Genomic DNA, 22,837 nt, shown 5'->3' with positions numbered 1-22,837 from the left:
ATTTTGACAAACGCAAGTACTTTAGTGGTGCTGTTTTGGACATGTGTCCCATTTTCTTATCTTGGCGGCAAAAGCACTGCTGGGCACTGACGCCGTGCCTGCAGATGTGCGGCTTCTTCGAAAGAGGAGGCGACCCCACCATTTTGCCCTTGCGACGCCAGCAAACGCTAAGAAAACCGGAGAACAGTAGAAAAAAGAAAAAAAGAAGGTTCCCTCTTCCCACAGGGAGCTTCCGGGGCCGCAGTAGCCAGGGGCGTAGCCAAGGGGGAGGGGTGCAAACGGCCCTCCCCGAAATTTTTCAGTTTTGCATGTGTATATATACACGCACACATATAAACGCACGCGCGAACATACGTATAGTATGGGTGAACCCCCCCCCCCCCCCCCGAAAAATATTTCTGGCTACGCCCCTGGCAGTAGCGCATGTTTCTTTGCTTGCTTCTTTTTTTAGGGGCGTAGCTCCTCTTAGTCTAACCTTGTCACGTCTCCGTTGTCCGGCGTAAACGCATCTCCCGTATAATGCAATAGATGGCGCTGTCTCATAGAAGTACATACAAACTGCAGTTCAGGGACGATATTCTAGATGGCGCTGTACACAATCTGTGTCGTCATCACCATTTCTCGTCTCATTTCCTAGATGGCGTTGGTCCAATAGAATTGTGTGCAATATGGCGCTTGTGTGAATTGACCCTAGATGGCGCTGGAAGTGCCGCTGCTTTCCGATTGGCTGCTGCGCGGGCTGTGCGGGGATGCGCGGGGAGCGAGCGCGTCTCTCATTCTCCTGGATCGTCGCCGTACGTATCGGATCGTTGGCGGAGCATGGACGATGCGCAGCGGCGGGCGCTCGCTTGGCGGCAGCCAGGCGGATCCCGTGACGGTGCGCGCCAAGGACGCCGCTGCGAAACGGGCTCAACGAGAAGCGAATCCCGAGACCATGATTGCTTCAGGAGCTTTGCCCAAGCACTTCATCATTCACCCGTGGATATGCTGTAATTTTTAAATGTGCTTTTCTCTCCACGCTCCCTAGACTGACGCTTTAAGCAGGACATGATTAAGCAGTGCATAATTATGTTATGAAGTAGTAATGCTGCGAAAAAGACAATGTCAAGAAAACAGAAAAGTGGTAACAGTATATCACTGCACAAATATACACCGTTTTACACGTGACACAGAAGTTCCACTGCGACAAAAGGTGGACGGAAGGTGATATCTCGCACTATCAGCTTGTTCTTTACAAACAGCGGCTATAGTTTCTCGGAAGTGACACTGCAAGAGAGGTATCACGTTTTCTATTGAGCCGAGCCACTTTTTGCAAAGAATACAGCGGCTCTATTTTCTCGGAAGTGACACTGCAAGAGAGGTATCACGTTTTCGTTTGAGCCGAGCCACCTTTTGCAAAGAATACTCCATGCGGAAATTTGTGTAATCGATATAGATTGGCTGCGCAATCACAGTCAATCCACTAATTTTATTAGCTCTACAGTCGGATACAGCCCAAAAAGCACTTAGCAAACAACAATCTACATGCAGTGAGCATTGGTAGAAGTAGTATCCCGTGGCGCAAACAAGCACCGTTTTCGAAGGTCTATTCAAAGTATAAAGCTTAATAGGGACAACTGCAGCGCCTTTACGTTAAAGACGTTCATGAGGCGAATCGTCATATATCAGACAACGCCGTAATCAATATTGGTGTCACACGGGCACTTTTGGTCGCGTTCAGGGCCGATCCGGATTAGGCTCGATATAGATGAGGTGCTGCTACACGGTCACTTTAATGCGATCGGGTTCGATCGCAATCGAGACCACTGTATATACTCATCGACATCTGGCTTCCAGATTGCAATTTGACTGAGGTTTGCACTAAACTCGATCCGGATTAGTTTGTACCATATAGTAACGATGAACGTTGATCGCGATCAAGAAATTCGATCGGGATTGTCTCGGATCACGATCAAAAGTGCCCGTGTGACGCCGGTACAAGAGATAATCTAGTTTCTTAGAAGTGAACGGACAGCGCGTTAATGCAGGCGTGACTAAGACGAGCCATTTCGGCCGCGGCCTGCTACATAACGGCTCACTTTCGCTATCATGATGTTATTGTGTTTGTGTTGCGCACTGCTTGTTTTTCTGTTTTTTTTTTTTCTGGAGCCGGATTGCATTTGTGTCACTATTTTTGTGCTTGAATCACCCCCCCCCCCCCTAAAAAACATTTAGAATCCAGCGCCAGAAAGGGTTTTTCGTCTATTCGTTTTTTTACCAGATATTCACGTTAAGCGGATCCTAACAATCCCGACAAGCGCGATCGAGAAGCTTTAAATTATAAGTTGCTTGCCGTTTTATGCTGTCTTAAACGTTACCGTGATTAGAGGGTAGGCGTATGCCACAGGAGGGAAGAAAAGGAGACGGCTGAACCAGAATAACGAAAAAAATCAATAGAAAAGAAAAAAGACGTTGGGTTACACTTTATTTCATTATTCTAATCTCTTGTCAGGATTAGTAGTCTGGTCTGAATGTACAAATATTTATTGCACACTTTCTTTTATATGTTTTCTTCTTTTGTCTTTAATCATTAGTTAATACTAATAATATTTAAAGAATCATATCAACAATTCTTGGCCAAACGCCTGTGTGAGTATGAGCCATGTGTAGGGGCACAACAACAACAACAACAACAACCAGAATCACGGTATGTATCTCACATTGTGACCAGAATCCTGAGGCTAAAATTACAGCCTAAACGCACGAGACAGCCACGAAGAAAAGAAACGTACGACACAATCGCCTGACTAACAACTGCTTTATTCTTTCATACGCCAGTGCATATATAAGTCGAAGGGAAACTTACCGCACATGCGCACACAACAATAGCTCTAAACCAAAACGTGTAACAAGGATGATAGTGTATTAGATAGGGGAAGACGTGAAATTATATATCAGATGGGCGCAGTGACATAGAAGCAACGAAGAAGTAAGAAGGACAAAGAAGTGCGTTTGCGCTGCAATTTTAGCCCCCGGAATATGTACAAACTAGACTCAAATGAAGCTTTAATTTAGTGACCTATTTCTTGCTATTCCAATGTCTTGCTATCGCATTCATTGCTTCGCCCTTGAGGCGAAACTTTGGCTTTATTTGATGAATGCCATACACAGCCACCTGGAAAGCGTGAGCGTCTAGGAGGCTGAGACACGCGCACAGATATCGCTCCGTTTTCGGGCTAGATAATGTTTTTTTTTGCGTAGATAAGAAATTGACTACATTTCACCAGCTGAAATTCGAAGGAGGCCTTGTGATCGCAGCATCAGGTTATAAATAATGCCTCTATCGCGCGAATCAGCAGTGACCTCTGCTGTGGATGTTAGACATGCCTCCTGGAGTACCAATAGAAATCAGAGAGACAGTGGCTGTAGGCGGAGAACCAGACACATTGCAGAAACTTTGGATATGAGGCAAGCCACTCTTAACAGAATCCTGCAGGCGTTCTAAGACGAGGGGTGCATTGGCAATGCAGCGATAAATTGTGCCCGCAAGACAACCGAAGAAGAGGACGATGCCTTGGTTGCTGTTGCTGGTGCGAATAGATTCTAAATTACCCCGCTTATATTAACCTCCGGTTTCGTGGCCAATCCCCCGTATTGGGCAAGAGCTAAGAATTATGGGTCAAGCAAGCAAGCTAGATTCATGGTAGCTGGTCAGGTCAGATATCCGGTGGGCCTCGACGTCAGCACAGAACTGGCGCAACAACGGCTTCTTGAAGCAGGCTTGAAGAACCAAAGTGCTGCCAAGAAGCCGCTGCTTTCCAGTGAGGCAAGGACGAAAAGACTCGCGTTCACTTAAGCGCATCTGCACGGGACTGCAGATGACTGGCAAAATGTTGTGTTCGCGGTCGAGACCACGTTTTGTACTAAGTGGAGCCAAAAGTAGAAGGTCTACCGACAAGACCTCATGAGCTGCGTATTTCATTTATAAGTTTTTATCAGATATAATTACCGACGTTTTTTCATCCTTCTCACTTTGCTTTAAGTGGTCTGCCTTTTAAATAAGATGCACACACATATGCTTCGAGAAATACCACCATGCTTTATCGAAGTAATCGCATTGAAAATTTCCAGGTACGACCCCACCTCTACGTTCAGCAAGTGAGGGCCAGTGGACGCAAAAGCGTGAATGTTTGGGGCATGGTAACCAAGCCTTGGATCTTTGCGAAGGATTGAAGGACGAACGTGCAGTGAAGCATATAGAGAAATAATCATTCGAGTTCCCACTGTGATAGATGGTCCTTTTCCAGCCCGCTGCTACTGGCTTCGACATGACTTGTCGCCCGTCCACACATCGCGCGCCGGGCGAGCACACCTGGAACAACTCGGCGTTATGAGACTAGATTGGCCACCATTAGCAGCAGATATTAATATTATTGAGAACATTTGGGGTATCATGAAATTCAATCTATCAAAGACGCAGCTCCACTGGGCAAGTTGTGACGAATAATGGGCTGCCACTGAAGAACAATGGAAGAGCCTGGAAATTGACCCTTACATTGTTCAAGCACTCCACGGCTCCCTGCCTCGCCGTCTTTCAGAGGTTGTCGCATCTGCCGGAGGTTTTTCGTCGTATTAGGTGGCCACACAAGATTACAGAGGGAAGCATTCTCGGCTTTTTTTTTTTCAGTAAATAGCAGGATAAAGTAGCATTTGTCACGACAGAAATGTCCTGATCAATAATTCTTCGTGGCCTCAGGCATCAGAACGCCATAGAAAAAGCGAAATCATATATTTTAAAGATCAACTGAGATGCGATACTATGTCCATGTTCTTCGTGGAAAAAACCATAACTGAATAAATTGAACAAAAAAGGCAAACAACAAAAAGTTTTAATGAGCTCTTATGTAGCTATGGGCGCCTGTCGGCACCTCGAGGCGGCTCATGGCAATTATCTGTGAAAGGCGTTCATAAAAAAACAAAAAAAAAAACGAACAGTGGATGACGCTGCGGAAAGTGAATCCGCCTCGCACAGCCGAGGACGCTTGCACTTGGGTGCGCATACTCTTGACCAGTTCTCCGATGTGCTCCGTTGTACGGCACTTAAAGATTACTTAAATGACGTATTGAAGTAAACAGCGCACCGGACGGCGCTCGCAGTTCAGTGTGCTTTGTGCGCTCAGCGCTCGCGCGATACTGTTAAGATTGCAAGGGTGTACATACAGCTCGAATGATGAGGAATTAGAAAAATGGCCGCACTGCGCTACACCAGCTACGACACAATGAATGCGACGCTAGTTAACCAGCTCCAGCCTCCAACATCATGACAATTATCGAAGACATCATAACCACCGCGTCATAACACACGCAGTTTAATATGCTATTCTGCGCGGACGGCGACGCTCTTGAGTCATCAGTGAGAGGAAGCGCCGTGTTTACCGGCGCCATATCAGCAGCTGTGACCTGTCGTCCCGGAGACGAGCACGCACCGTTTGTCCGTGATCGCTTGTCTCCGCGGGGTGTGGTCGAGTAAAGACGTTAATGCACAAGCGTGATTGTAGCGTGATAGCGTATGTGCACTGACGAGCAAGTACGGTGCTTCATCGGCGGCCGCGTTACAGGTTTGGCGCAACGACGATGCCCCTTCTATAGCTTCATTGAAGTAAGGAAAATGAAGCTTCCCGTGCAATGCCCCGGGTTGCGAACCGCCCTCCGTCGAGACGACCGTAGAGCGTGTGACCACAACCTCTTCTTCGGGTCACCGTTCATGGTGCTGTTGCTGCTTCTGCGTTGGTCCTCGAGCGGCGGTGCCGCCATCCGGTTGCAAGACGACGGGGGCTACGTCGACCTTGTCGTCGCCGTTCACGAAGCGCTTCCTGTGGAGCTCGAGCTCGTGGAGCAGCTCAAGGTGGGACGACGCTATTTTATGCAAATATGGGCCAGCTTGCTGATTTACTCACACTAAGTACGGCACGCATCACGGCCACGCAAGAGTGTCATGAATGGACGCGCTGCTTATACAGGCGTGACAAAAGGGGCGCAGCAAAAGGGATGGATGTTAGGAGCCATACCGGATGCAGCGCCAATGCTTTATTTCCGCAACTACATGCGAGCAGGAGTCAAACAGGAAATGAGCGAGGTTAACCAAATGGGATAAGCAATTCGATTTGGTTAACCATTTTGCAGCTCAACAGCTCGGCTTCACGTGACTTTAGCAGAAACGTCACGTTATACTGACTTTCATCTTGAGCGAAAAGCCGGCGCGCCACGAATTCATAAAAGAACGTGAGCTTCGACTAGTGACGCAGAACTATCGATGATACTATGGATAGCTGAGTCACTATCGAACTATCGATGATAAAAATACTATCGATAGTACTATCGATAGTTTAATAAAATATTATGATGAATAATAATAAAGAATGTTAATAAAGTATTATTATTATTATAAAATCAACAGCGTGAACTCATTGCATAATAAACTTGGCTCATCGCGCGTGTGGTACATAGTGGAGCAGGAACAGCAAGTTGAAAGGCAAGAAAGTTGACGTGTTTGTGTTCTTCACCAGAGTGCTTTGCTGACACATGATCATAAAGTCAAACTGTTCAGCTGTAGCGGAAAGGAAGCTGTTACATGTGGTCGAACTGTGCGGCTTCAAATTTATGCTACATTATAAGTATTTCCAATAAAAGTACTATGAAGAACTAAGCTTGTTCATTGTAAGGTGTAACTGGTTGCTTTTGGAGATGAATTTGATGGACATATTCCGCCATTTCCACTGTGGAAATAATTTATTTCTCTCGCCAAAATTGCTCATAAAATAAGCGAAACTGATAATAGGCAATCGCAGATATTTTGGCAATATGGCCGGCCACCAACAGAATCATTATTCACGCCACTATTGATAGTATTGTCACGTGGTTGTGACGGTGAAAAATGCTGTAGGAAGACTGGGAAATACGGAGCTCTTTATCTGGGCGAACGTATGCCCAGAAAGTCAAAACACAAAATGCAAGCGATACACGCTGCGCACTGATAGCGGCGAGAACAGTACTCGGCCGTCGAGTAATCTGATCATCGGTGGAACGCGTCGTCTTTTATACATCAGTCATAAACTATTCCAGCGCTATCGCTGGTGCTCGCGTAAGCTCTCCAATAAACTTGGCTATTCGCGTCCGGTGCATAAACTGAACAGAATGATCTAAAAAAATCGTGAAGCTTCTCAAACATTACGGCGCGGTCTGCGTCAAACGGTGTCTTTGTGGGTGAAACCCGAATGCGTCAAAACAAACCAATAAACACGCGTGGGAGTAATATCACTACTAATATTAACGAGAGTTCTACCGATTGCACTATCGATAGTTTGCCGATAGTAGTACTATTGATAGTCTGTTTACACTGTCGATAGCTTAAAAAACAATTGATGTTGTCGACAGTCATTTTACCGATAGTTCTGCATCACTAGCTTGGGCAGGTTGACACTCCATATTGACGCCTATAGAGAGAACAGAAAGAACAATTTTATTAAAAATTAGCGAACCCCAGTCCGGGTCCACTTAAAAAAATGCAAGACCTATAGTCGGATACAACTTTAGAAGTCAGCGGCATTTCCTCCTCAAAGGCGGGTGAACACAAGCCTGCGCCAATGGGCGTGCACTAGGGACTGACGTCATGAGCGAGACGGCCGGTGGCTCCGCCTTCGGAGAACATCGGCGCGTGCATGAGCGGCACTATTTCTTTAGTCGCGGAGGCAATCGGCTGCCGCGCTTCGGTCGTCTGGGCGGGGCCTCTCCTGACTTCTTAAGTTTTATCCGACTAAAGTCATCAGACAGGCTTAGAAGTTTCAAATGTTCGAGTAGTGCCTTCATGTCTGGGGAGGAGTCCGCCAGCCACTTCCTCCAGTGTCTTAGATCCTAGATCGGTAGGTATGTGTCTGAGGCTCTCGCCCATGGCTGCACGGCCACACGGACAATCCCACCCACAGAACGTGGGCGTTATCTGGGAAGCATCTAAAGAAGTGATGCAGAACTATCGATGATACTATCAATACTATCGATAGCAGAGTCACTATCAAACTGTCGATGGTAAAAAATACTATCCATAGTGCTATCGATAGTAAACTCGATAGTACTATCGATAGTGTAAACTGAACAGCGTGAACTCGTTGCAGCGTAAATTTGGTTCTCCGCGCGCGTGGTACACAGTGGGGTCGGAGGAGCAGGCTGAAGGACAAGAAAGTTGAGATGCTTGTGTTCGTCACCAGGGTGCTTTGCTGACACATGATCATAAAGTCAAAATGTTCAGAAGTAGAGGAAAGGAAGCCGTTACATGTGGTGGCACCGCACGGCTTCAGATTTGTATTGGATTTTATGATTTCGAAATAAAAAATATATCAAGAACTAAGTTTGTTAATTGTAATGTGTAACTGGTTGCTCTTGGATATGAAATTATTGATGGATATATTCCACAATTTTCACTGAGGAAATAATTTATTTCTCTCGCCAAAAAATTTTTATAAATTAAGCGTAGCTGGTAGTAGGCTATCGCAAATATTTTGGCTATATGACCGGCCAGCAACAGAGAGCTGAGCTAGTTGGTAAGCATTCATTCTAAAAAGACAGGGCGTGCAAACACGGGCAAGAAAAATATCAGAACACCACAAACGCCGACTGACAACTGAAGAGCTGCACAATCACGGAAAAGAAAGAAGGTACAATAGGCGAACCTATCAATCCGGCACACGTGGGGATCCACGTGAAAGATAACTGTTAAGGCATTTGATTTCATCTTTATGCAAGTTAATCGACGGTTGGCTCACGCATGCGCTGCCACTATCCTCGATATGCTATGCTTCAGTCATCAGGCGCGTTTCTTCATTTCTGTGCCGGTACAACACTGCCCATTCATCGAATTTAGGCGTGCACTTACAATCTCGACAACGTAAAGATAGAGTAGAAGGTGAGCCTCCGGTTAGCGATCTCTAATGTTCCAACAATCTCTGGGTAATGCATCGGCCCATCTGTCCTACGTAGAAGCGGCAGCAGCTGAAAGGAACCTTATACACCACACTTGTAGGCAATCAGTGAATTTGTTGGTGTGTTGTACGAAACAAATAAAGGTCCGCTTCTTGTCTTTTACTCGCTCATTTTTCCTCTGCCCAGCGGCACAAATCTTACCTAGCTTATTGGCAGTTGTGAAAATAACATTAATGCGGTATCTATTTAGCCCGTGAGATACGCAATGAATGTACGTTATACCTACCACACGTTTCTTTCTATCGCTTTCTGCAACCATGCTCGGAATTAACATAATAGACTTCTTTAAACGTTCAGCGACCGTGGCCGCTGCATCACGAGGATACCCTACATCTAAAAGACGCGTAACCTGTGCGTTAAACTATTACTCATTTTGCGCTCACACTACTTGGTGAGGGCTGACTTAAGGCAAGACATGACGATGCCGTTTTTTACAACCTTCGAGTGCTTTGACGAAAAATTTAACAGCAGTTTCAAAGATCTAGGAGAATAGGGCCAGCACACGTGGTTCTTCTGAAACGTCGATTAACTTGCATAAAGATGAAATCAAATGCCTTAAATGCGTATCTTCCACGTAGACCCCCACGCGTGCCGGATCGATAGGTTCGCCTATTGCATGGGCATGCGCAGATAAGTTTTCATGCCTTCTTTCTTTTCCGCCGTTGTGCGTCTCTTCAGTTGTTAGTCGGCGTTTCTGGTGTCCTGACTTCTTTCTTGTCCATGTTTGCACGCCCTGTCTTTTTAGAATGACTATCAATAGTATTGTCTTATGGTTGCGGTGTTGAAAAATGATGCAGCAAGACTTGTGCCCAGAAAATCAAACTAAAATACAAGCGATACACGCTGGGCACTGATATCGTCGAGAACAGTCGTCGGCTGTCGAGTAATCAGAGAATCGGCGGAACACGCCGTCTTTTATACATCAGTCATGGAACCTTCCAGCGCTATCGCTTGTGCTCGCGTAAGCTCTCCAATAAACTTGACTATTCGCGACCGGCGCGTAATATGAACAGAATGATCTCAAACAATCGTGAAGCTTCTCAAACATTACGGCGCGGTCTGCGTCAAACGGGGCTAACAGTTTTTGTGGGTGAAACCCGTATACATCAAAACAAAGCAATAAACACGCGTGGCAGTAATATCGCTAGTAATATTGCCGATGGTACTTCCGATTGCACTATCGATAATTTGTGGATAGTAGTACTGTCGATAGTGTGTTTACACTACCGATAGTAAAAAAAAATAGAACCAGCGATGCTATCGATAGTCAATTTACCGATAGTTCTACATCACTACACCACACGCCACGGAGGCTGCAGACCCGTCCTTGCCTTGTGTGTAGCGCTGAGTGTGGGGAGTGAGTATAGAGTGAGTTTGGGCACGCCTCACCAGGGCTGCCTCGCGTCTCGTCATGGAGGGAGGTGGATCGGCATAAACCCTGCGGCTGTTGCGCATCTCGTCTAATCTTGCGCGCCTGTAGGAACGCGCCAGAGCAAGTAATTCGGTTCGCTTTAGTAAGTCCGGTCACCACAGGGGATGGCCCGGGGGAACTACACGGGACATGGCGCGTGCCATTTCATTCCCTCTGATCCCCGACTAGGTATCCACTGTGTTCGAACACGTAGCGAAGAGTGGGCATCTAAGTGCTTCCCTAGTATGCTGTAATGCGCTTCTGGAATTTCACCTGTCACGAGGGCTTGACAGGCTGCTTGGCTCTCTGGGTGTATCACTAAAGAACGGGTATTTGGTCTGCGCATGGTAACTGCCTCTACTATGGCCATGAATTCTGCCATGCATTGCGTGCTGATGCGGCGCCTCCTCTATGTTTCTGTGCCTGCGCGAAGGAGAGGAGCGCAATGGGAACTGGCCATCGGCGTTAGTGCGGCGCTGAGCCGTGCTCGCCTTTTCCTTTCCTCAAGCTCTCCTCCTCCTCCTCCTCCTGCGGCTTTTAGCCGCCTGGCGCCGCCGCCGGCGAAGACACGCCGTCGCATCGTCGCTCGCGGAAACGAATGGCTTGGCGGCCTTCCAAGCTGCTACATGGTTCGCTTTTCGGTTGTATTCGCATTGTTTAAAGTATAATGAAAAGTTCTTAACGGAAACCATGAAGCACTTGTCGTTCTGGGCAACCAGCCCATTTCAAGGGCATGTGTCGTTCGCGGCTATCTCATCGAGGCACTAGCGCGTCGTCTGCTAGGCCGATACCAGAGAGCGCATACCAGTGACGCGCGGAAGGTTGTTTTGGCACCGTTCTTTTCGCTTGACTAAGAGTCGGTTTTTGACTTGACTGCCTCAAGGTCAATTTTTGAAAGCAGCATTTGCCATGAGCGAATACTGAAAGCTAGGGCACTTAAAGTTCCCTGGTGCGTACTACCGTCTACTGGTGTAGTACATTATGCGCAAGCCCGGAGTTCATGCGCTAAATAGCACGAAATGTCACTAGACTGCTTCCAGGGACCTACGTGATCACCCGTTCCCTTCGTAAAGCTTTTGAGAATTACGTTTGTTGCCACTGAGAGAAAGCAACAGCTGGTGCTAGAAAATGAGGAACTATGCCAGGTGTTTTCACCATTTCAGGGCTTAAAGCAAATAAATCGTGGTGGTACGGAAAACAAACAAAAACAGCTGCATAGGCGGCGCGCTTCCTGCGACACTGGCTGATGTGTGTGAACAGGCGCTGTTGTTCAAGTCTAAAGTCGTAGTGCCGACTGTCAACTTGAGCCAATGTAAAAGGCGTGAAAAATGCTGCCTGTTGTCAGTTGCTTGAGCTCGTCTTTGCTCTTGTCGACAAATTGCTGTAGCCTGAATATCTGGCTCCTCAGCTCTGTATCTTTTCTCTTACGTTTGCCCTTTTCTGTAGTGAGCAAAGTAGAGGCCGAATGGCTGTCGACCTGGACGCTTTTGTCGCATGGGGCAGCCTGCTCAGCCTTGTGCACGCATTCATTGTGACACTGTGCATGGTGATTGTCGGCTGTTTCACCGGTAGCGCATGTGGTGTCCATGGGCTCCGATTCGGTAGCTTCGGGACCTAATGTCACGGTTGTACATGACGACGATCGCGAGGCAGCATTGCTACTGGTACATTGAATCGTTGACTTTTCGTACGCAGCACGGTCACGTTGAACGATACTTGCCATGCTTGGTTCAGTTTTTAGCTTGGGCTGCAAACGTGAAGGGTAGTCTGTAAAGACGGACGCTACTGCATCCTTCTTGAGCCACCGCTTCATACATTCATGAAATCTTCCGGTCGTAATGACTGCTACATACTATAGTGTAGTAGGAAGATGTATCAGGAGACCGATTATTCCGCCAAATTCCTGCAAGCCACCTCTCCCGAACACCTGCGGCAGCTGGAATTTCATGGAACGACAGCCGAACAGTGTATTAAGGCGAAAGCCTTAGATGCTTCATCAAACGCGAAAATTTACTGTCGGCGGCGTGCAGCGGTGTCTCGCGTCGGCGGCGTCAACACCAGTGATGCAAGAAATCACCAATAAATGATGACGCCATCATATGACGTTACAGATTATTAAGTTTTGTGACATCATTGTGACGTCGTCATATTACATCTTCGTTTGGTCCAAATGGGCCGGTCACGCAGGCATAACAGGCTGAGGTGCAGAAAACTTGCAGTGCCTCCGATCCTTGAGGCAGTAAGAAAACCACGTTAGGTGCAGAAATATCTCGAAGGGAAGCAAGAGATGTTCAATACATTGACTGGGAAGAAAAAGAAGATGGCTTTCGCCTTTCAGTCGTCTTAGGTGAATGCATAAGGGATCCTGTAAGCTTTTTTTTTGTCAATAAAGGGAAATAAAAAAAAGGCAGTCGTGATTTCTTTCCGTTCGATTACCCGCCACAGTGTTCTAGTGGTTATGGCGCTCGACTGCTGACCCGCAGGTCGAGGGATCGAATCCCGGCCGCGGCGGCTGCATTTTCAATGGCGCCGGAAATGCTTGAGACCCGTGTGCTTAGATTTAGGTGCACAATAAAGAACCCCAGGTGGTCGAAATTTCCGGAGCCTTCCACTACGGCATCTCCCATAATGATATCGTGGTTTCGGGGCGTTAAACCCCAATAAATATTATTATCATTATATTTCCGTTCGATTTGCAGAGTGATACTCCGCAGTATGACGTACTGAGGCATGCAAATGACGTGGTTGCAATAGCTTGATATAGAAAATAAAACGCGAATACTATGAAACTGGAATGCAAATATCGAACCGGCAGCACGGCCTGACAGACTACCTGCGGAATACGTACAGTGGGCGTGGAAAGAAACGCGAACATGCGGCATCTACATTCTTTGGTGTTTCGCATTTACTTTTAAGTGGTTCTAGTTTCGATGATTGACAAAAAGACAGTCAACCATGATACAATCAAGTACCATCTAGCATCTATTTATTGCCACCACGGTCAGAGCGTGATGAAAACAGCGTGCCGTTATGTTAGCGTTCCTTTCCATCCCCCCTGTACCACTGAAAGCCTTCGAGAATGCAATTAAACTCGGATGCAAACACGAATTCGTGAGCTTCGCAATACGCGCGGCCGTTTAGCGCCAGCTTCCCGTAGTCTTAGGCTGCCTCGATGCCAGCGCCTCCACTTCCAGGCTGGTGACACATTTTGGCCCACTCCTCGCCGACGTTTCTTCGCGGGGAGTTATATTGGTTCTAAAGTGTCTGGCGGAGTGCAGCGGCTTGCGTGGAGACGGCACTGCAAGCGCGTTGGTGTTTTAAGTTATTAGATCAGTTCTTTGACCGCTATGAAACGATGCTGTGTGCCACTGTGTACTGTTGTGGCGGAGTGGCTGTGCTGCTTCGCTCGTCTTCGTGAAGTTTTCCCTATTTTATGTGCCTCATTGCGCATCCTCTCGCACACTGATCTTCTGAGCTTCGGACATGATCCCAGCTTAGGGTGCGGATCCCAGGACCGCACACAGGACCTCCTGAGCTTCAGCCCCGGTACCACGCCACACACAGCAGATGCAAGCGGCGGTAATCAGCATAGGGACTGTTTCTGGCGCTGGATTGCAGCTTCCAACGGCTACAGGTCAGAATCATACTCCATCTTCTGCGAATCTTTCGCTACCACCTGGCCAAGGTCCTCTCATGGAGATCATTTCCAGCCTAGACGTCAGTCTGCCTGTAGGTCAGGACGATGACTTTTCTGACGTGACAGAATCCTCTGCAACTGTTACATACATGGATGCACCGCGCTTTCTTCCAACGGCTCGGAAAAACACATTGATGTATCGCCCGTAAAACGCTGCCGTGGATCGAAGAGGTCGCTTATGCTACCTAACTCTGTGCCTGCAGAAAACACACCTAAGCCAAACTTGACCATCATATCCAAGCCAAGATACCCTGAGCAACTTATCACACGCTTCAATTCACTAGCATTGAAGACAGCCTTTGAAGAGACAGCTCCAGATGGCGTACTACAAGTACGACCAAATGAACGTTTGAATCTCCTGGCTATCGATACTCGTAATGCTGACGCTTCTGAACGTCTACTGAAAACTTCGAGCATTGCTGGAGTTCTTGTTCAAGCCTACGAGTCACGACCGAGCAACTGCGGAGCTGGCGTGATCAAGGGAGTACGCGCACAACGTGAACATTAGAGTTTATACTGGTGATAACGACATTATATGATAACGTTATTCCAATGATGACGCTGAAATCTTCTATGGCACATGTAGAAATGTCGACGCGCTTTACCGCTTGGCATATTACCGACGGCCAACGACTGTGATCGCCGCTATCAGTGTACAACGCGTATTGCTTGTACTTTGACTTTTCATTTCCTGGACACAGTTCGTCCAAATAAAGAATTTCGCCTTTAATAGCCAGAGCACCGGCTTCCTCAAATCATGACCATGTGAGAATATATATATCGCAGCTGTTGCTTAAGAAATTACGCGTTGTGGCGAGTGCAGCGCATGCGTCGTTGTGCATTTTTTGTATGCTCATGTTTCTCGTGCTATTTCATGGTTCATTAAGCTTGAAGCTTAAAGGAATCTCAGTTTTCAGTGCTGCTGAAACCTTAGGTACCGTTTGTATGAAGATGTGCTGCGGCACATAATACCTCTACTTCGTGTGTCCTAGGTTTGTATTAGTGCTCGTACTTCACTACAATCTGCTATTTCTATAACTGTGTAAAGCCGTAGTCTTAAAAGACGCAAAGTTTTGTACGCCCGCAGGTGCTCTTCATGAGTGCGCATCCGTTTGCAGTCGGTCCTGTCGCGTTCCTCGAGTTTTCTTCATCGTGCCACTCAAGGCCTGGTGCACTTTCGTGACGTCACCATCGCGTTGCCTCCCCATTGGCCACCAGCTCAGCACGGGGACGCACCGGCCTCCCTCCGTGCGAATGCACCCGTCCGCATTGTGACCAGCGAGGAAGCGCGATGGCCGCGGACCGTTCAGCCGCGTCCCTGTGGCCAACCGGGCGAATATACGCTGCTGCCCGTCACTGCTCTCCGTGATCCCCAAGCAGGCGAGTGCTCACCGACAAGCCTCACCAGGATGCCTGCTATTCACGCCGCCTGGTTTGGCAGCTTCCGGTATTTTGACGTCATCATGTAGACAACCGATTGAGCAAAGTTAATAACAGTGCAGCTAAGGAGAAAGAGAAGGCGCTAGACGCATTTGGGTTTATATAAATCAGGAGGAGATTAACTTACGAAATTATCTTGGACGAACTTGCAGCATGAAATGTTTTTTTTATGCGAACGAATTGTCCAGCAGCGTACATGAGATAATGATGACATCAGATCATGAGGATGTCAAAGGCATCCTCCGGCAGGCAGGCAGGCAGGCAGGCAGGCACGCACGCACGCACGCACGCACGCACAAACACACACACACACACACACACACACACACACACGCACGCACACGCACACACACACACACGCACGCACACACACACGCACGCGCGCGCACACACACACACACACACACACACACACACACACACACACACACACACACACACACACACACACACACACACACACACACACACACACACACGCGCGCGCGCGCGCGCGCGCGCGCGCGCGACGTGGTGAGGCCAGGAAAGCGGAGGTCAAACGCCAACAACACCATGAAGATGCCTTGCTGAGAGTCAGGGAAGCTGAAATGAAGCGTCGTCGCCGTGATATGGATCCCCAACTACGAGCGCGGAAAGCCGATCACAGGCGTCAACGACGCCAAAATGACGCAGAACTTAGAGCTCGAGAAGCGGAGGCCAAGCGTCAGCGTCGCCATGACAACCCTGACATGAGAGTGACTACTTCACATGAATGTCCCGCCGGCACTCATCGATGAGCAAGACTGTGCAGTGTGGCCACTTCCCTGTGCTAGAACGGCGGAGCCATACAGGCTCTGCTGTAGTCGAGACATGTTTTCACAACGTCTCACAGATGGCAGCACATTATCTAATGTTTCCTGTTTCTTTGGTATGTTTTGCGCTAGATGGACATAGATGCTCATTTTTGGAGCTGTTTGTAAGTTGTGTTTTTAGCGGCGGTGGGTGCACTATACCGGCTTTTTCGAAGCATGGCATCGCGCAAAAAACGTAGTTTGATGGCCTCGCCAATGCGCCTAAAATCGCCGAATGGGCTCAGTTTCGTCGTGGCACCAGCCGAACAAAATAAGGAAGTATCCCTCAAGGCTGTGCTTACTTTACAAGGCACATGGCAAGAAGTCCGATGGGAGTGCGAAAGATGTTAAGTTGGCCTTCACGTGCCTGCGTACTTCAAAGTTTTTCACACACGAAAATTGCACTGAAACAGTTCATGCAGTTAAGCGTCGCCTTGAACGATTGTGCGCTTCTGCCATGCAACATTAAATGCATTAAGGAGGCTCCTTCCACTACATTACATTTATGTAGTCTTTTTTTTCCCGAAGAAGTTGCAAGTAACATCGTGGCTTTGAGGTAGGACATCTGCTCGCAACGCAAACGGCCCGGTTCGATCCTCAATGGGACCGAATAATTTTATTGTTTATTTTATTCTCATCTTTCCCGATGTTTCGGTCACGGACGATTTTTCGCTCACAACCAACAACGCCGTCACCGACGCTGACACCGGAATTTCTGCGAAACGAGCTCTCTAACGCTATCGCGTTAATACGTGGCAGCGGGTATAAGTCGGATATGGGGTGCTTATCCTGTTGTCCACACGGAATCGTAGGCTACCGTTCTTTTTGCGGAGTAAAACGACAGGCGCAGCCAACGGACTAGAATACGACCTGTATACATTAGCGGCTAGAATTTCGTCTATTTGTTCGGCATTCACAGCCAGCTCTTTTTCTGCGTTCACCGTAAGGCACAGACACCGGCGGATGTTGTCAGTCGGTATACGAGGTTCCAATAACCTAGTGCCAGGAAGCTGCGCAGTACTATCGGCAAAAAGTTATTTGTGCCTTTCGAGCACGGCTGATATTGAATGCAGCGTTGCTGGCTCACCTTTGGAACTTTTATCCGGAGAAGTACTCGGGGTCAAGCCACGGATGTTGACACCGTCGCCATCTATGGTGAGCTGCACTTGACCTGACATCTTAGAGCGAAAAATCGCTCTAAGAACCATGTCAGCGGGTAGGTCCTCGAAGACGGGAACGGCGGCAAGTAACTTGCTCCCGGCTTAGGTGTCTAGCTGCAGGTCCACCGCACCCACAGGGAGTATGCTGCCGCCGAGGCCGCATAAGGGCGGCTCGGTTCATGGCTGGAGGGTAACTGGGGCGTGACGGCGAAGTAGCGCCGTTCGCTTGGCTCCAGTATCCACGAGTGCTGTCAACTCACCGATGCCGTCGACGGGGACCCGAAATGTTGGAAGTGGCCGCGCTTGGAAATGGATGGCTTGACGCGGCGCTGGTGGGCAGTCCTTTTATCCACGCCCAAAGCGCCCGCAGGAAAAGCGTCCGTGCCGCGTGGTAGCGGGTTCCTATGGGGAGACTGCAGGAGCGCGGCGTCTTGCAGTTTCCAGCAACTCTGCTGCCTGTCGGATAAAAGCATCGATGTCATGATGGACTGTCTGCACAGACACTGTGGCCGCGTGCGTCGAATCGTATATGCAATCGACTACATACTGCCAGAAAGGCTGCCGGAGAGGGCCAGGCAATATAGCAAACTTGCTGGGGGCGTAATTTGTTGGAGATGCGGCAATGTTTGCAATTCGGGCTTGCCGGCGCGACCGCATCTCCATGAAGCGAGTGTCATAGGCTCCCGGAAGCGGTGCAAATGTGCACGTGAGGGCCGCACACCAAGTAGTCCATGAGGCATACTTGCTTCTCTGAAGACGATGCCAGGCTTATGCAGCTCCTAGGAGGCGCCCTTCCACGAAGGATTTTTTGGTAGACTCTGGCCAAGAGTATTTCGTGGCGACAGAGTCGACGGTCGGCCCAAGTGCGGCGCATCCAATGACGGAAATGGAACTGCTTGCCATGTGGGTGAGGTGTTGCGTCAACACGTCCAAGAACTGGGTCATTTCGGAGTCGCAACATTGTGGTTGAGTGGTTACAACATCCGTCACCACGCAGGAGCACAAAACCAGGATGCCCTATCGCGAAACCGAACAGAGAAACGCTTCCTGCAAAACCGCGACGACAGGATCATGTTCTGCCAGCAAGAAGTTTCGAAAGCCCAATGCGTCGACAAAGATTTAGACACCATTATGAATTCTATATAAGACACGGGATGCAACGCCAAGTTTGCTTTACGCGAAGGCACGCTGTATTGTCGTCTCTGGGCCGAGAAGCAACACGAACGCCACCTTTTGGTCATTCCTACCTCCTTACGTTCGAGTATTCTGCGTGCCATCCACGACACACCCGAAGGAGGCCACATCGGCTACTGAGCAACATTGCGCAAAGCACGAGAGCGCTTTTGGTGGCCGAGAATGGACAGGAATGTGCGTTCGTACGTCGCAAGCTGTAACGTGTGCCAACAACACAAACGGCGTCCGAGCTGCCAACCTGGATTACTTACACTTATTACGCCTCCGGAGGCAATTTTTCACACTGTTAGGATACACCACATCGGGCCTTTTCCAACATCGACAGCAGGCAACAGATATATTATAGTCGCTGTGGACTATTTGTCAAGGTATATAGAGGTCGCTGCCGTGCCTTCCCTTGCCGCCAGCTGCGTCATAAACTTTCCGCGGGACCACTTCGAATGGAGACACGGCCTCTCTAAGAAAGTCATCTCCGACAGGTCGACCACTTTCCGCAGCCGTGAGCTCCATACCTGTCTTCGGCAAGCGGGGGTTGAGCATCATTTCGCGGCAGCCTACCATCCACAAGCGAACGGCCTGACAGAGAGGTCGAACCAGACCCTACATGCTCGACTGGCACCGTATTGTACGAACAACAAGCCCGGTGAGGCCGACTGGGAAAAGCAGCTGAAAGCGGCTGCATACGCAGTTAACACGGCGCTGCGGAGTTCAGCCGGAACCTCTCCATACAAAATCGTCCACGGCCAACTACCAAAACTTGGCGCTACACTCTCCTTATACACGCCTGTATAACCTGGACGTTCTGCCGCACGAGGGACACTTTGCCGCAAAATACGAACCGAGGCGTGAAAGAAGATAATGCATGCCCAACAGGCGCAAAAGCGACATTACGACCGCCGCCACCGTCGGGCACCGCCATAGGCTCCGTGCAGACGTAACTCCGCCGGCAATGAATGCTCCCCTAGCGGCAACAAGCGCAGACTTGACTGGATACTCTCACCCGCTCGCCCTGCTCGCTCAACGGTTCCGCGATGACGGCGCGCGGCCTTCTCGCGGGCTGTTCGTTTTGTGTCGGTTATGCCAAACTCTAAGAATAATTGCTGCGTTGTTGGGTGCAGTAACACCTACAGAAATTCTCCAGGTACGCGATTTTACTGGTTTCCTATCAGACACCATACGCAATCTGCACGTTTGCCTAGCATGTCAATTACCCTGTGCGCCTTAGAGATACAAAAAAGAAAAAAAAATGTGCCGGCCTAAATAAGTGCACTAAATGTACATCGCAGAGCAGACTCATTGCCAAGACGAAGTGTCAAAAGGTATTACTTCACACCTTTGTCGCAGTAATCATGCAGAAACGCTCATTTGCCAAAGCATTTCTGTTTAATAACATGCGTGGTGACAGTTCGGCCACTTCCTGATGTGGCACTTCGACATACTGCTTGTATAAACTCAGCTGCTTGCCTGAGAGCCTACATAAAAATGAGCAAATAGTCCGTTTCAAAACAAACAAGCTCAGCGCTTGAGTAGAGGCAGGAAGGAGCATGAGGTGGGACTGCGATGCCGCGTCGCTGGCCTCTGCCCGGAGCACGTCAGACAAAGTGCACTCAGTGCTGCCGAAAAACCTCAGCACGTGCTCGACGTTGATGCTCTTTGCCCTAACTGTAGAGGCAGAAGTTCCTCCAGATTATTTGTAATGAAGCTGACAAAAGGAGAGAAGAAGAAAAAAAAAATTCGCTCACTTTTTTCTTTTTTTTGTGATTGCCACAGTTGAGTGTTTCGGGTAGACGTTTTTAATTAAAGGAAATCCCCATTATTGCGGTTTGCTTGTCTTCGATGCGCAAGTAATTTCATTCAGGCACAATGGAACTGCCGCGGCGGTTTTATGCTTTCCTGCGACTCCGGCACGGCACTCCCAGTTGGCCGCACGGATGTCCCTGCTTTAAGTGATAAGAAACCATTACATGACCTGTAACTAAGAAAGAGCAAACTTAAGCGACATACCTCGATTTTCACGGATCTTCCCGGCGCGTTCATTCGCATCTGTGGTGCGCAATTCCCCGTGACTGACGATCCGCCGTGCAACGTCTCTTCCACGAAGCCGTGAACATGCCTCGCCAGCCTCGCTTCAATCGAGATCTCTGCCCTTATTTAGATTAGCTCCTTAAGAAACCATCTATAGCACGTAGCTCTCTGAACCCAAATGTAATAATAATCGACACGCTTTGCAGTGCCATGGCTAGCTAACAGCCGCTGTGAGGACCGCTCGGCTGCACTGGTTGAAATCGGTGCTGTGAACGCAATGCAATCGCCGGTATTGTCGCCTCTTTCAAGCAGCCGCCAAGTCTGCTGCCACATTAGCCTGAGGGTGACAAGCTGTGATCGTTTAGTGAACGAAGCGGCGCGCAGTTTCGCTCAACGAGCCCGTAGCCTCCGTGTCGTCTTCCCTTGCTCATGCATTTTATGCTGCCGCGTTCCCCTGCACGAGGTCTGGCGAAAAGAAGCATACCCTCTAACATCATGGGTCTGTGGCAGCTGCTAACAATTTAACGTCTTTTGAAAGCGAACGGAAACGAAAACGCGTCGAGCGAAGCAGCAGAGCACGGCGCAGAGGCTTGCTGCCGCTTGCGTCGTCTGCTCCCATATCCCGTCAAGTTTGCGGCCGTGGCCGCTGTGGCGCTGGAGGCCGCGCGCGACTGTGGCGGCTCCTAACGTATGCACGGTGCCTATACCGTATCGGCGATGAGGTGTGGGTCCCCTTCGAAGAAACTATGCGCGAAGTTCGAAGGGCCCTTCATCATTACCAAACAACTATGCGAGAACACTCGGCGAGTGCGGTCTTCGCATTCTGACTCGCGCGCAGAGAAAAGGAGGGGGAACAACTTCGACGTGCATGTGTCGCATATTAAGAATTGTGTCCGTAGAGACGTCTGAATTGCCGAAATCTGTTTTGCTTTCAGAGGAGCACCTTTCGCAGCATGGCCGAGTGTAATGACGAACAGCGGCAATGGGCTCGGGCGCATGCTCGGGTAGCGCGAGGAAGAGGAGAACGAAGCGGGACAATAGAGCAGCCGGTCCAGAGAACGGGCGCTGTGTCTACGTCTCTTTCCTTATTTCGTTACAGTGTGTATATATACGGACAGAGATAAATGACTTCTTCATTCGCGCTCAGTATGATGTGATTTTTGAGATACAATGAGAATTTGCTTAGCTATGTTTAATAACATTATAGAGGAGGTACAGCCAGTTTTATGTAGCATACACTCGGACAATCATACATATGCTATGCATGAACGAAAGAACATGACTATGGCTATGCATGTTATGCGTGTCATAGTATTACACGCAACACTTTTCATACATTAACCAGACAAATTTCTGCATGAATACAATTATTTCCATGGCGGCCTTCCCAGTATTAGATTTGCATTATTCAATGAAATTTCGTCAATGTATAAAAGCTGCTCGCTAATAATTACGTTTATGATGTAGGTAGTAATGAGTGCACCTTTTCTTTTCATTAATTAATACTGCACTTTCTTGCGCATATTCAGATTTGCGTATATCATATTTTGCCTTGTTTGCCCTTAGTCGAAATAATGTTTCTAGTACGTTATTATTATTATTATTATTATTATTATTATTATTATTATTATTATTATTATTATTATTATTATTATTATAACTATTACTACTACTACTACTGCTACTACTACTACTACTACTACTACTACTACTACATTAACATTGTTGTGAACTTGTCAACCAAAAGTTTCCCTTAAAATGTAAGAATTTGTGCTATTAGAGGCGTATTACATTCTTTATACTCAACGTATTTCCATTAGCGACGTGGCTTGAAGGGCCTCCCGGCCCTTTTATGTAAATGTGCCTATGCTAACGCTGTAAGCGCGAATGTTTGAAAAAAAAATGTGGGTGATTATAACGTTCCCCTACCCCGCATTGTTTCCGTCCGCATTTGTCGTTAGCTGTTTATGATTGGTCGAAATTTTTGTGGCTCATGCAAAAACACCTGCTCGTAACGCGATGCAACAAATGAGGCGAAAAATGATAAGTCGTGTAGTGACCACTTATG

The 22,837-nt window shown here is 48.3% G+C and overlaps 1 protein-coding gene across 2 annotated transcripts in view; it reads left to right on the top strand.

Annotated features, from left to right (window-relative positions):
• Positions 1-5,359: 5,359 nt before the first annotated feature.
• LOC119390923 (calcium-activated chloride channel regulator 2) overlaps positions 5,360-22,837 on the top strand; it is a 91,231-nt gene continuing 73,753 nt past the window's right edge. For both annotated transcript variants that reach the window (XM_049414981.1, XM_049414980.1), the window contains exon 1: positions 5,360-5,884. The gene's annotated coding sequence lies outside the window, so the exon portion shown is untranslated. The remainder of the gene's footprint in view (positions 5,885-22,837) is intronic.

The sequence above is a fragment of the Rhipicephalus sanguineus genome, chromosome 4, assembly GCF_013339695.2.
Source record: "Rhipicephalus sanguineus isolate Rsan-2018 chromosome 4, BIME_Rsan_1.4, whole genome shotgun sequence".
In the NCBI taxonomy this organism is placed as follows: domain Eukaryota; kingdom Metazoa; phylum Arthropoda; class Arachnida; order Ixodida; family Ixodidae; genus Rhipicephalus; species Rhipicephalus sanguineus.
Note: the sequence above shows the minus strand (reverse complement) of the source record. Positions and strands in the feature narration are given on the sequence as shown.